The sequence below is a fragment of the Rhinopithecus roxellana genome, chromosome 8 (assembly GCF_007565055.1).
Source record: "Rhinopithecus roxellana isolate Shanxi Qingling chromosome 8, ASM756505v1, whole genome shotgun sequence".
Lineage (NCBI taxonomy): Eukaryota > Metazoa > Chordata > Mammalia > Primates > Cercopithecidae > Rhinopithecus > Rhinopithecus roxellana.
Window position 1 is genome coordinate 9,540,976 of NC_044556.1, and position 14,056 is coordinate 9,555,031.

At 47.1% G+C, this 14,056-nt stretch overlaps 1 pseudogene; it reads right to left on the minus strand.

Moving 5' to 3' along the window:
- Window positions 1-10,505: 10,505 nt before the first annotated feature.
- On the minus strand, window positions 10,506-11,600 carry LOC104665469 (annotated as a pseudogene).
- Window positions 11,601-14,056: the final 2,456 nt, after the last annotated feature.

Sequence of the window (14,056 nt, forward strand, 5' to 3'; positions counted from 1 at the left end):
GAATTATCTACACTTGCAGATAATTGAATGAACTATCTGATGATTGAATGATTGAATTATAGGTAACTGTGATTTGCTCTTGTCACCCAAGCTAGAGTACAATGGCGAGATCTTGGCTCACTGCAACCTCTGTCTCCCATGTTCGAGCAATTTTCCTGCCCACCACCACGCCTGGCTAATTTTGGAATTTTTAGTAGAGATGTGGTTTCACCACGTTGGCCAGGCTAGTCTCGAACTCCTGACCTTAGGTGATCCTCCCACCTCGGCCTCCCGAAGTGCTGGAATTACTGGCATGAGCTACTGTGCCCGGCCTTTGCTACTTAATTTTATAAGATATCTACTTTTTCAAATATTTGCTGTTTTTGCTCTCATGATACAAAAATTTTTTTATTGTGAGGGAGCATTTCTATGAAAACAATGTAGAAATTTGTGCCAATTTTGGTTATTAAAATAATAAAATGGTTGGGTTAGTTTGTTATTCTTAACCAAATGCTCCTACAGATAGCATATTGCATAGATGCTTTGATTACTTTTTTTTTTTCATCTTAGGTGAATTTTCCTTAATTTTATTCATCAAACTGTGTTTACCTGAGATAAATAGACATTGTTGTTACTATGTGCTCTACAGATCTCTACTTTTTTAGAAATAAAAATTCTTGGCCAGGCACAATGGCTTACACCTGTAATCCCAGCACTTTGGGAGGCCGAGGTGGGTGAATCACAAGGTCAGGAGTTCAAGACCAGCCTGGCAAAGATGGCAAACCCCCATCTCTACTAAAAACACAGAAAATTAGACAGGTGTGGTGGTGTGAGCCTGTAATCCCAGCTACTCAGGAGGCTGAGGCAGGAGAATCATTTGAACCCAGGAGGCAGAGGTTGTGGTGAGCCGAGATTGCACCATTGCACTCCAGCCCGGGCAACAAGAGCAAAACTCAGTCTCCAAAAAAAAAAAAAAAATTTGCAATCAAAACTCTGACCTATTTTATTTTATTTTTTTTTTTTATTTATTTTTTTTTTTTTGAGACGGAGTCTCGCTCTGCCACCCAGTCTGGAGTGCAGTGGCCGGATCTCAGCTCACTGCAAGCTCTGCCTCCCGGGTTTACGCCATTCTCCTGCCTCAGCCTCCCGAGTAGCTGGGACTACAGGCGCCCGCCACGTCGCCCGGCTAGTTTTTTTTTTTGTATTTTTTAGTAGAGACGGGGTTTCACCATGTTAGCCAGGATGGTCTCGATCTCCTGACCTCGTGATCCGCCCGTCTCGGCCTCCCAAAGTGCTGGGATTACAGGCTTGAGCCACCGCGCCCGGCCAACCTATTTTATAAAAATTTGGATTGCACATAATACTTTGAGATAACTTATATGTACATTAGTGATTGGTAAGTGGAGTAATTCTATTATTTTAAAGGGGGGAGTCTATATGAGTGTATTAATTTGTCAAAAAGGCACAGTTCAGATTGTACCTTTCAATATATATATTTTATCTAAAAAGAAATCCCAAAAAACGAATAAAGTGGGAGGTAGGAAATGGGTCAAAGTATAGATGAAACAAAAATGGCATGACTAGTAGCTGTTAAACCTGGATGAAAAGTCTATTATACTGTCTTTGTATTCTGTATATATTTTTGTTTTTTGTGATGAAGTCTCACTCTTGTCATCCAGGCTGGAGTGCAGTGACATGATCTCAGCACATTGCAACCTCCACCTCCTGGGTTCAAGCAATTCTCAAGCCTCAGCCTCCTGAGTAGCTGGGACTACAGGCACACGCGACTATGCCTGGTGACTTTTTGAATTTTTAGTAGAGAGGGAGTTTCACCATGTCGGCCAGGCTGCTCTAGAACCCCTGACTTCAGGTGATCTGCCCACCTCGGCCTCCCAAAGTTTTGGGATTACAGGTGTGAGCCATCGTATCTGGCCTGTATTTTGTGTAGGTTTTTAATGTTTGATAACAAAATGCTTGTAGAATATGAAGAAAAAAAAATTAGTTGGGCATGGTGCCATGCACCTGTGGTCCCAGCTATTTGGGGGACTGAGGTAGGAGGATCACTTGAACCCAGGAAGCAGAAGTTACATTGAGCTGAGATTGTGCCACGTCACTCCACTCTGAGCAACAGAGTGAGGCCCTGTCTCAAAAAAAAGAAAGAAGTCTACCACAGGCAGAACCCTTCCTGATCTGCACGTTGTGTGAGTAGAAAATAAACTTTTTTTTTTAAGTGAAATAAATGTATTAAGAAAGTAAAGGAATAGGCTAGGAGTGTTAGCTCACAGCTGTAATCCCAGCACTTTGGGAGGCCAAGGCAGGCAGATCACCTGAGGTCAGGAGTTTTGTTTTTTGTTTTTTGTTTTTTTTTTGAGACAGAGTCTTGCTCTGTCGCCCAGGCTGGAGTGCAGTGGCCGGATCTCAGCTCACTGCAAGCTCCGCCTCCCGGGTTTACACCATTCTCCTGCCTCAGCCTCCCCAGTAGCTGGGACTACAGGCACCCGCCACCTCGCCCAGCTAGTTTTTTGTATTTTTTAGTAGAGACGGGGTTTCACCGTGTTAGCCAGGATAGTCTCGATCTGCTGACCTCGTGATCCACCCGTCTCGGCCTCCCAAAGTGCTGGGATTACAGGCTTGAGCCACCGCGCCCGGCCCGAGATCAGGAGTTTGAGACCAGCCTGTCCAACATGGTGAAACCCCATGTCTACTAAAAATACAAACAATTAGCTGGGTGTGGTGGCGGGCACCTGTAATTTCTGCTACTCTACTCTGGTGGCTGAGGCAGGAGAATCACTTGAGCCTGGGAGGCAAAGGTTGCAGTGAGCTGAGATTGCGCCATTGAACTCCAGCCTGGGCAATAAGAGCAACAATTTGGAAGGCCAAGGTGGGAGTATCACTTGAGGCCAAGAATTCAAGACCAGCCTGAGCAACATAGCGAGAGTCCATCTCTCCACAAACTTTTAAAATTAGCTGAGTGTGGTGGTGCACGCCTATAGTCCCACCTTCTCAGAAAGCTGAGGCAGAAGGAACACTCAAGCTCAGGAACTGGAGGCTGCAGGGAGCTATGAGTGTACCACTGCTCTCCAGCCTGGGTGACAGAGTAAGACCTTGTCTCCAAAAATAGTAATAATAATAAACAAATAATAATAAGAGGCTGAGCGCAGTAGCTCACCCTGTAATCCCAGCACCGTGGGAGGCCAAGGCGGGCAGATCATTTGAGGTCAGGAGTTTAAGACCAGCCTGGCCAACGTGGTGAAACCCTGTCTCTACTAAAAATACAAAAAAAATTAGCTGGGCATAATGGCAGGTTCCTGTAGTCCCAGCTACTTGGGAGGCTGAGGCATGAGAATCACTTGACCCTGGGAGGCAGAGGTTGCAGTAAGCCCAGGGCACTGCATTCCAGCCTGGGCAGCAGAGTGAGACTCTTTCTCAAATTAATAATAACAGTAGTAGTGATACGGGAGGTAGAAAGAAATTATTTTAGCAGATAGTGAAGGCAACAGAGTCCTCGGCAGAGCTTCCCTTCTAACAAAAAGCAGCCCCCAAATCATTTCTTTTTCTTTTTTTTTTTTTTTTTTTTTTTTTTGAGACAGAGTCTCGCTCTGTCGCCCAGGCTGGAGTGCAGTGGCCGGATCTCAGCTCACTGCAAGCTCCGCCTCCCAGGTTCATGCCATTCTCCTGCCTCAGTCTCCCGAGTAGCTGGGACTACAGGCGCCCGCCACCTCGCCCGGCTAGTTTTTTGTATTTTTTATTAGAGACGGGGTTTCACCGTGTTAGCCAGGATGGTCTCGATCTCCTGACCTCATGATCTGCCCGTCTCGGCCTCCCAAAGTGCTGGGATTACAGGCTTGAGCCACCGCACCCGGCCAAATCATTTCTTTTCTAACAAAGAGCAGCCTGAAAAAATGAGCTGCAAACAAAGATAGGCAAGCTGGAAGTTTACACAGGAGAATGCCGGCAGGTGCACCAATAGAAAAGAGCTACCCAGGGGCCAGGCAGGCCCAACATGGAGGCTCCATCTTCCTTTTTTTTGTTGTTACCACGTGTGCAGTAACAGAGAAATGGGCAACACGGCACAGCTCGGGCAGAGAACCTGCCTGCATAATAAAAGAGGGTGGGAAGCTACCAGAAATTTGCACCCTATGCAAATGGGACACATGGTCTAACCAGTCTTTCACACTCTATGTAAATCAAACACTGTTTACTCACTAGCTTAACTATAAAACCCCCTACATTTCACCCCTGATACAGCAACCCATTTTCCCAGGACCCCTCTCTGCAGAAGAGAGCTCTTCTCTCTTTCGCCTATTAAACTTCAACTCTCAACTATCGGGAGAACCCACTCCTGATGTTTAACATGGGTTCCTTTCTATTTCCTCAGTGTCTCGGTTGGGTTGAAAAATAAAGGGAAAGAGCACAAGAGAGCGAAATTTAAAGCTGGGTGTCCGGGGGAGACATCACATGTCGGTAGGTTCCGTGATGCTCCCTGAGCCGTAAAACCAGCAAGTTTTTATAAGTGATTTTCAAAAGGGGAGGGAGTGCACGAATAGGGTGTGGGTCACAGAGATCACATGCTTCACAAGGTAATAAATATCACAAAGCAAGTGGAGGCAGGGCAAGATCACAGGGCCACCGGATGAGGAGAAATTAAAATTGCTAATGAAGTTTCGGGCACGTATTGTCGTATTGTCGTTGGTAACATCTTATCAGGAAACAGGGTTTGAGAGCAGACAACCTGTCTGACCACATTTTATTAGGCAGGAATTTCCTCATCCTAATAAGCCTGGGAGCACTACAGGAGACCAGGGCTTATTTATTCGCTTTGGCTTCTACCATAAAAGACAGCACGCCTTCTAAAGGGGCCGTTTATAGGCCTACCTTCAAGGCGCATTCTCTTTCTCAGGGATGTTCCTTGCTGAGAAAAAGAATTCAGCGATATTTCTCCTATTTGCTTATGAAAGAGGAGAAATATGGCTCTGTTCTGTCCAGCTCACCGGCGGCCAGTTCAAAGTTACCTCTCTTGTTCCGTGAACATTGCTGTTATCCTGTTCTTTTTTTTTTTTTAAAAGATGCCCAGATTTCATATTGTTCAAGCACACATGCTCTACAAACAATTTGTGCAGTGGATACAATCACAGGGTCCTGAGGCCACATTCATCCTCCTCAGTTTACGAAGAAGATGATGGGATTAAGATATTAAAGACAGGCTTAGGAAAACACAAGGATATTGATTGGGGAAGTGACGAGTGTCCATGAAATCTTCACAATTTATGTTCAGAGATTACAGTAAAGATAGGTGTAAGAAATTATAAAAGTATTAATTTGGGGAACTAATAAATGTCCATGAAATATTCACAATTTATGTTCTTCTGCCGCGGTTTCAGCCAGTCCCTCCGTTCGGGGTCCCTGACTTCCCGCAACACTTGACCTCACTCTTTCTATGTCCATGTCCTTGTTTTCCTTGGCTGTGAGACTGTGAACCTCGGGTGTTACTCCAGACAAGGAGGCCGTTTCAGTAGTAGCAATGATAATAATAGTTCTTACCAGTCCCTTACTACGTACTGGCTCTTTGCTAAACGGTTTACAAATATTAATTCCTTCCAACCTCATAGCAAGCCTGTGGGATACTTTTATTACTTCCAGGGAACTATGGCACAGAGAGGTTAAATCACTTGCTGTAGGTCACACAGCTGGTAAGTGGTGGAGCCAGAATGCAAATTTGGGCTGCAAGACCGGAATTAGGGTGGAAGAAAATGAAGCAGATTGTAGAAGTGTAGGGTTGGATCTGATCTTTATTTAAAACATTTTTGCAGTGTGTTCATCATGAACTTTTTTTTGAGCTTTACTTTTTAGATATTTTTAAAATGTTGCCTGAGAATATCATTTATCTTGACAATGACAGTTTGAGATGCCCCTTGAAATTTGCACCTGCAGCACAAAATTCTGTTAATGATAGTAATAGAACCCTGGAGTTTCAGCTGGCTCCATGGCTAATCAGAATGAAGACTACGTTTCCCAGCCTCCCTTGCCTGAGTCATGTGACAACATCCTGGCCAATGGGTTGTGAGCGGAATTTATTAGTGCAAGCACTTCCTTGAAAAGGAAGGATAGTTGCTTACCTTCACTTTTTGACCTTCCTGTTTCCTGGAACTCAGCCATGGTGGTATGTCACTTTGTACTTCGCAGACAAGGGCATCACTTTTGATGTGTCAGAGGCACTTGAGCGAAAGAATTTTGGCTCCTAAAGATTTTGCAGAACAGAGATTACATGCCAGCCCAGACTTTCACATAGGTGAAAATTGATTCCCGTTGCTTCCTTTTGCACAGAATTCTCCTAGTCCTACTGGCTCATGGGATAAAGAAAGGAACAGGAAGGAGCCGGGCATGGTGGCTCACGCCTGTAATCCCAGCACTTTGGGAGGCTGAGGCGGGTGGATCACCTGAGGTCAGGAGATCGACCTGGCCAACATGGTGAAACCCCGTCTCTATGAAAAATACAAAAATTAGCTGGTCGTGGTCGTGGGCGCCTGTAATCCCAGCTACTCAGGAGGCTGAAGCAGGAGAGTTGCTTGAACCTGGGAGGCAGAGGCTGCAGTGAGCCGAGATTGCATCATTGCACTCCAGCCTGGGCAACAAGAGCAAAACTCCGTCTAAAAAAAAAAAAAAGAAAAAGAAAGAAAGGAACAGGAATGGGAGAGTGAGAAGTAAAAGCGTCTTGATACCCTCCCTCCCAGCAGAAATCCCAGCAGTGGGATTCTCTCCTAAGAATACAAAAAAGTAGCTGGGCATGGTGGTGCATGCCTATAATCCCAACTACTCGGGAGGCTGAGGCAGGAGGATTGCTTGAACCCAGGAGGCGGAAGTTGCACTGAGCTGAGATCAGACCACTGCACTGCAGCCTGAGTGACAGAGCAAGACTCCGTCTCAAAGAAAAAGGAAAAGAGAGAGAAGAGGAGCTGAGAGAGAGAGAGAGATCAGGAAAAAGGGGAGCCAACAGACCACAGCAGATTTTATAGGCAGGCTAGAGAAGGTGGTGTCTGATTTACATAGGGCTCACAGATTGATTTGATTAGGTATGACGTCTACATAGTGTGCAGAGAAGGCTGGTTGCACCCTAGTTGTGTGTATGTGTGCGTGTGTGTGTTTTGAGACGGAGTCTTGCTTTGTCACCCAGGCTGGAGTGCAATGGTGTGACCTCGGCTCACTGCAACCTCCACCTCCCTGGCTGAAGCCATTCTCCTGCCTCAGCCTCCCAAGTAGCTGGGATTACAGGTGCTCACTACCACGCCCAGCTGTTATTTGTATTTTTAGCTGAGACTGGATTTCATCATTGACCAGGCTGGTCTTGAACTCCTGACCTCAGCTGATCCACCCGCCTCGGCCTCCAAAGTGCAGGGATGACAGGCGTGAGCCACAGCACCCCGCTGCCCACAGCCTAACCTTCTTAAGCAATAGGCTTTCTAGTTGATCGGCACCATCTTGTCTGCTCCTTTACAGTACATGTGGCTGGCAGAGAAGGGAAGATAGAGCTGCCATTGTCAGTATGTCTAGTCCTTAGTTCCTGCCGACCTTCATCCGGGCAAGCTCCCAGCTTGCAGGCTGCTCTTTGTTAGAAAATGATTTGGGGCTGCCTTTCATTAAAAAGAAAAACCTTACCGAGGACTGCCATGCCCTTGCTCTCTGCCTAAGTAATTCCTTCTCTCTCTCTTTTTTTTTTTTTTTTTTTTTTTTTTTTGAGATGGAGTTTCACTCTTGTTGCCCAGACTGGAGTACAATAGTGCGATCTCAGTTCACCACAACCTCTGCCTCCCAGGTTCAGGCGATTCTCCTGCCTCAGCCTCCCAAATAGCTGGGATTACAGGCATGCACCACCACGCCCGACTAATTTTGTATTTTCAGTAGAGACAGGGTTTCTCCTTGTTGGTCAGGCTGGTCTCGAACTCCAGATCGCAGGTGATCTGCCCACCTCGGCCTCCCAAAGTGCTGGGATTACAGGTGTGAGCCACTGCGCCCGGCCAGTAATTCCTTCTTAACTCCTGTATCAACACCAAGGGGCATATCCCTGTGGCAACTTGAGATCAGCCACAGCAAAGGGAAAGAGAAGGAGTGGCCAAGTTGGACAAAGAGAAAGCCTGAGTTGGCACTTTCAAGCTGCCCACGGCTTCCAGGGTTGTGGAAGAGAGGCAGAAGTTTCCAGATTTCCCTTGCGGGGAAGCAGAAGGTAGCCAAAAATCAGCCTTGTGGGCCTCGGGCTTTCTTAGGAGGAAAGTGATCTTACTTCCTGTGCTCTAGCTGTCCTCTGGGTCTCTCCCCTCAACTCTTTCCCTGCACAGGGCTCATGATTCCCCTGACTTAGAGCAACAGAAAGAGAGAGAAAGAGAGAGAGAGAGAGAGCCAGCCAACATCAGTGGACGTCTTGTCCTGGAGCCTCAGCTCTAGAGTCTGCAGATGGGGAAACTCTGGTTTTAGAAAACCTTCTTCTCAAACGTCACCAAAAAACAATGCACATGACCGTGGCTGGACGTGGTGGCTCACGCCTGTAATCCCAGAACTTTGGGAGGCCGAAGCTGGTGAATCACTTGAGGTCAGGAGTTCAAGACCAGCCGGGCCAACATGGCAAAACCCCGTCTCTACTAAAAATATAAATATTGGCCGGACGTGGTGGTGCACGTCTGTTATCCGAGCTACTTGAGGGGCTGAGGCAGGAAGAGAATCACTTAAACCCGGGAGGCAGAGGTTGCAGAGAGCTGAGATCACACCACTGCCCTCCAGCCTGGGTGACAGAGCAAGGCGTCTCAAAAAAAAAAAAAAAGAAAGAAAGAAATGGTGCAAATGACCCTCCAGCAGAACTACAGACTGGAATGTGGTCGGAGGCCAGGTCAAGTCACTAAGTGACTCAGGTGGGAAGGTCCAGGTTCTTCAGGTACATGATATGGATCTACATTCAGATCTAGGCACCTCCTCTCCCAAGCTCTTTGCTAGGTAGATTAAGCTGCTGGCCTTCTCATAGCGTTCTTGGGAAGGTCAGAAAAGGTGAAACCTGACAAGTGCTTAGCACAGGACTAAACCCTCAATCACGCATGGGTCTTCTGGTTGATTGTGTTCCAGTATTATTCAAACCACACCACACTGTGTGCACACATCTGCGTCTGTGACGTGTGCAGGTGTGCTTATGAAAGAAAATCCTTGAAGTAAAATTTCTGGGTTGAGGGGAAGGTGCATTTTGGTGGCTTGATAGATTTTAGCAAGCTGTATTTCCAAAAAGTTGGATCCATTTCAGATTCTAGCCTCCAGGTTTGAGGCTCCTTCTCACCCACGCACTTGCTGAGTGGTGAATCATCCAACACTCTTATCTTTTACCAAATCACAGGTGACAAGATAAAGTGTGGCTGGGTGCGGGCGGCTCACACCTGCAATCCCAGCACTTTGGGAGGCCAAGGTGGGCAGATCACGTGAAGTCAGGAGTTCAAGACCAGCCTGGCCAACATGGTGAAACCCCGTCTCTACTAAAAATACAAAAATTAGCCAGGCGTGGTGGTGGGCTCCTGTAATCCCAGCTACTCAGGAGGATAAGGCAGGAGAATTGCTTGAACCTGGGAGGCGGAGACTGCAGTGAGCCAGATAGCGCCACTGCACTCCAAGCTGGACGACAGAGGGAGACACCATCTTAAAGAAAAAAAAAAAAAAAGAGAGAGAGAGAGAAAGAGAGAGAAAGAGAAAGAAAGAAAAATTGTTTTTCACGGAGCTTTCAATTCCCAATTTTCTTGTGGTGAATGAGATTCAGTTTCATAAGCAGTTGTACTTATTTTTGTGACTTGACAGCTCCTGTTTCGTTTTGGGATTTTCCTAAGACACTTCAGCCTCTCAAAGTGCTGGGTTTACGTGTATGAGCCACCACGCCCCATCTCTTTTCTCCCCATCTTTTTAGAAGGTATTAGTTATTTGTTAATGATGTGAGTTCCAAACTATTTATATCTTAAGCTGATAAAAAGATCAGCTAAGTAAATGTTAAATAAATTAGGGTAGGAGGTTGTCTTGAAGGTGCTGTCTACCCATTTCCCCCACACCTGGAGTCCTCGGGCTTCTGTGAAGGAAATCCCTTTAGTACTTGGGGATCCCAGGGAGGATACTCTGATTTCTGAATACCTCAAGATTCTGGACCTATTTGACCACCCTCTTTCACCCACCCAGCAAATGCTAGAGGCTCAGGCTCTGAAATCTCCTGTTTTTATCTCCTTTCAATTTTTTTTGCTTTTTGTTGGTAATTTTGCTGTTTCAAACGGCCCCCAAGTAGTGCTGAAGCCCTGTCTAATGTCCGCAAGAGCAAGGAGACCGTGATGAGCCTCACACAGGAGGAAATCCCTGTGTTCGAGAAGCTATGCCCAGGCATGAGTTCTAACTCTGTTGGCTGTGAGTTCGGTGTTCATGACACTGACTGCTTGCTGATTCATAGCTAGAAGCTCTCGGGAAGCTAACCACATAAATATACACATGTAATTTTCTTTCAGTTTGAGAACAGGTACTATTTATTAACCGAACAGCTTAGAAAAATAATTGTGGTACACACCACAGTTCATTCTTCTAAGAATCCTGTGGATCTGGTCCTCCCTGTTGCCAGCATCTCCACCTTCTACAAAATGGGTGGTCTTTTTCTTCATTCCGCCTTGTGGAGAAGATAATTTGAAGGGCCGCAGGAAGTTACGTGCTTCTTTGAAGCGTTTTCCAACAGTATAGACCTCATGAATCACATGCTCCATGCAGATGGTGCCATATTTTCCAAGAGATCACACAGTCAAAGCGTTATCTGTCAAAGCAATTCACTTCTTACTGATTTTGCCATAACCACGCTTGTAGATTAGCTTATTTACTGACTTCAGATTTGGGTACCCCTATGCAACGTATGGCTCTACAGTCCTCAGCACGTTGATTGGCCTCGTTGAGCTTCACAAAGTTTCCATTGAAGGTTTGACGAAGGCGAAGAAGCTGCAACACCTTTCGGACCTCTGGGCTCACACCATCGGTACCTCTGATCCTGATGACAAACGCCAATGTGGGTTCTGCAGGTACATAGACATTGTCAGCTTTTCTTGACATCCTTTCCATTCGAATTTCAGTTCTATACCTCTGCCTATGTTCCTTGTGATGGTGCTTCTCTTTTTCATAGATAAGCTTCCTCCTTGCCTTTCGAAGCATCTTTTGGGCAAACTTCTTTCTCAGGTGCTTGATCTTCAGCTCTGCGAAATTCCTTCACTTGTTTTTGTTTTTTTTTTTTTTTTTGAGGCGGAGTCTCGCTCTGTCGCCCAGACTGGAGTGCAGTGGCCAGATCTCAGCTCACTGCAAGCTCTGCCTCCCGGGTTTACGCCATTCTCCTGCCTCAGCCTCCCGAGTAGCTGGGACTACAGGCGCCCGCCACCTCGCCCGGCTAGTTTTTGTATTTTTAGTAGAGACGGGGTTTCACCGTGTTAGCCAGGATGGTCTCGATCTCCTGACCTCGTGATCCGCCCGTCTCGGCCTCCCAAAGTGCTGGGATTACAGGCTTGAGCCACCGCACCCGGCCTCCTTCGCTTGTTCTTAAGGGCTTCTGGCACAGCAGGAACTTTCTTCTTCTCTTCTACACCCTCCATAGTTCCAGCCAGAAAAAGAGGCTGGAACCTCTTTTATTTTTTTATTTTTATTTTTTTTAAGACAGGGGCTCGCTCTGTCACCCAGGCTGGAGCGCAGTGGCACAATCTCAGCTCACTGCAAGCTCTGCCTCCCAGGTTCACACCATTCTCCTGCCTCAGCCTCCCAAGTAGCTGGGACTACAGGCACCGGCCACCACGCCCGGCTGATTTTTTTGTATTTTTAGTAGAGATGGGGTTTCACCATGTTAGCCAGGATGGTCTTGATCTCCTGATCTTATGATCCGCCCACCTCAGCCTCCCAAAGTGCTGGGATTACAGGCATGAGCCACCACGCCCAGCCTGGTCTCCAACTCTTAACCTCAAGTAATCCGCCCACCTCGGCTTCCCAAAGTGCTGGGATTACAGGTGCGAGCCACCACGCCTGGCCTCTAACTAGATAATTTCCCCTAGGAGAATTGTTCGGTGTTTGTGGGCGATAACTACCTCGAATAACAGGAGTTGAGTGTCACTTGTTATTGTGAATTAGTTTTAGGCTCACAAGAAGCTACAAAAATGGTCCGCAGAGTTCCCACCTGCCCTTCACCCACACCCCAATATATAACAAAGTTTTTGAATGTCGGCGTCTACAACCAAACATTAGCCACACCCAGTTGGCAAGCTTTGGTACAATTGTAATGAGTCAGGGTCGACTCATACATTTTGTCACCATCGTACAAGGTTAGGATGGCCTTTATGCTCTAACTACACCTTTGGATTCGTTTTCTCGGGAATTTATAACAAAGTGTCGCAAACTGGATGGCTTCACACAACAGAAATGTATACTCTCACTGTTCTGGAGGCCACAGCCTGAAATCAAGGTGTCAGTAGTGCCACATGCCCCCTAACTGGTCCAAGGGGAGACTCCATTGCCTCTTCCACTTTCTGGTGGCTAGAAACCGGAGAGATGGGAGATTTCAGAGCCTGAGCCTACATACAGCATGTGCAGGGCAGGTGACAGGTGGAAGTCAATAGGTCCAGAATTTTGGGACGTCCAAGAAATCAGCATATACATATGATTACATAGTACCTGGGATCTCCCAAGTAATAAAGGAATTTCCTTCACGGGAGCCCTAGGTCTCCAGGTCTGGGGCAGTGGGTGGACGGCACCTCCAAGATGACCTCCTACACCAATTTATTTGATATTTACCTAGCCAGCAATCCCTGATGTTTCTCTCTTTTGGTTTTGGGTTTGGGTTTGGGTTTTTTTTTGGGTTTTTGAGATGAAGTCTCACTCCGTCGCCCAGGCTGGAATGCAGTGGTGTGATCTCAGCTCACTGCAACCTCTGCCTCCTAGGTTCAAGTGATTCTCCTGCCTCAGCCTCCTGAGTAGCTGGGATTACAGTTGTGCACCACCACACCCGGCACATTTTTGTATCTTTAGTAGAGACAGGAGTTCACCATGCTGGCCAGGCTGGTCTCAGTCTCCCGATCTCAGCTCACTGCAGACTCTGCCTCCCAGGTTCAAGTGATTCTCTGCCTCAATCTCTCGAGTAGCTGGGATTACAGGCACGCACCACTACACCCTGCTATTCTATTTTCTATTTTTATTTATTTATTTTTTTTGAGACGGAGTCTGGCTCTGTCGCCCAGGCTGGAGTGCAGTGGCGCCATCTCAGCTCACTGCAAGTTCCACCTCCCGGGTTCACGCCATTTTCCTGCCTCAGCCTCCTGAGTGGCTGGGACTACAGGCGCCCGCCACCACGCCTGGCTAATTTTTTATATTTCTAGTAGAGACGGGGTTTCACCCTGTTAGCCAGGCTGGTCTCAAACTCCTGACCTCAAGTGATCCACCCGCCTCAGCCTCCCAAAGTGCTGGGATTACAGGCATGAGCCACCGCGCCCGGCCACTCCTTGGTGTTTCTTGACTTTCATCTGCCTTGCTCAGTTTCTGTTTCTGTTTTCACATGGCCTCCTTCTCTATGTGTCTCTTTTCTCTCCACCTGAGAGCCCTCTCTAGCCTCCTTCTCTATGTGTCTCTTTTCTCTCCACCTGAGGGCCCTCTCTAGCCTCCTTCTCTATGTGTCTCTTTTCTCTCCACCTGAGAGCCCTCTCTAGCCTCCTTCTCTATGTGTCTCTTTTCTCTCCACCTGAGAGCCCTCTCTAGCCTCCTTCTCTATGTGTCTCTTTTCTCTCCACCTGAGAGCCCTCTCTAGCCTCCTTCTCTATGTGTCTCTTTTCTCTCCACCTGAGGGCCCTCTCTAATCCAGGATGACCTCATTTAACCCTAATTACATCTGCAAAAAACCCCTAATTTCTAAATGAGGTCATATTCTGCAGTTCCAGGTGGCCATGAATTCTGGGAGGATGCTGTTAACCCACTACAGCCATCAAGAACAGGAGCGGGGGCCTGGGTGTGGTGGCTCACACCTGTAATCCTGGCACTTTGGGGAGGCCTACGCAGGAGGATCGCTTGAGCC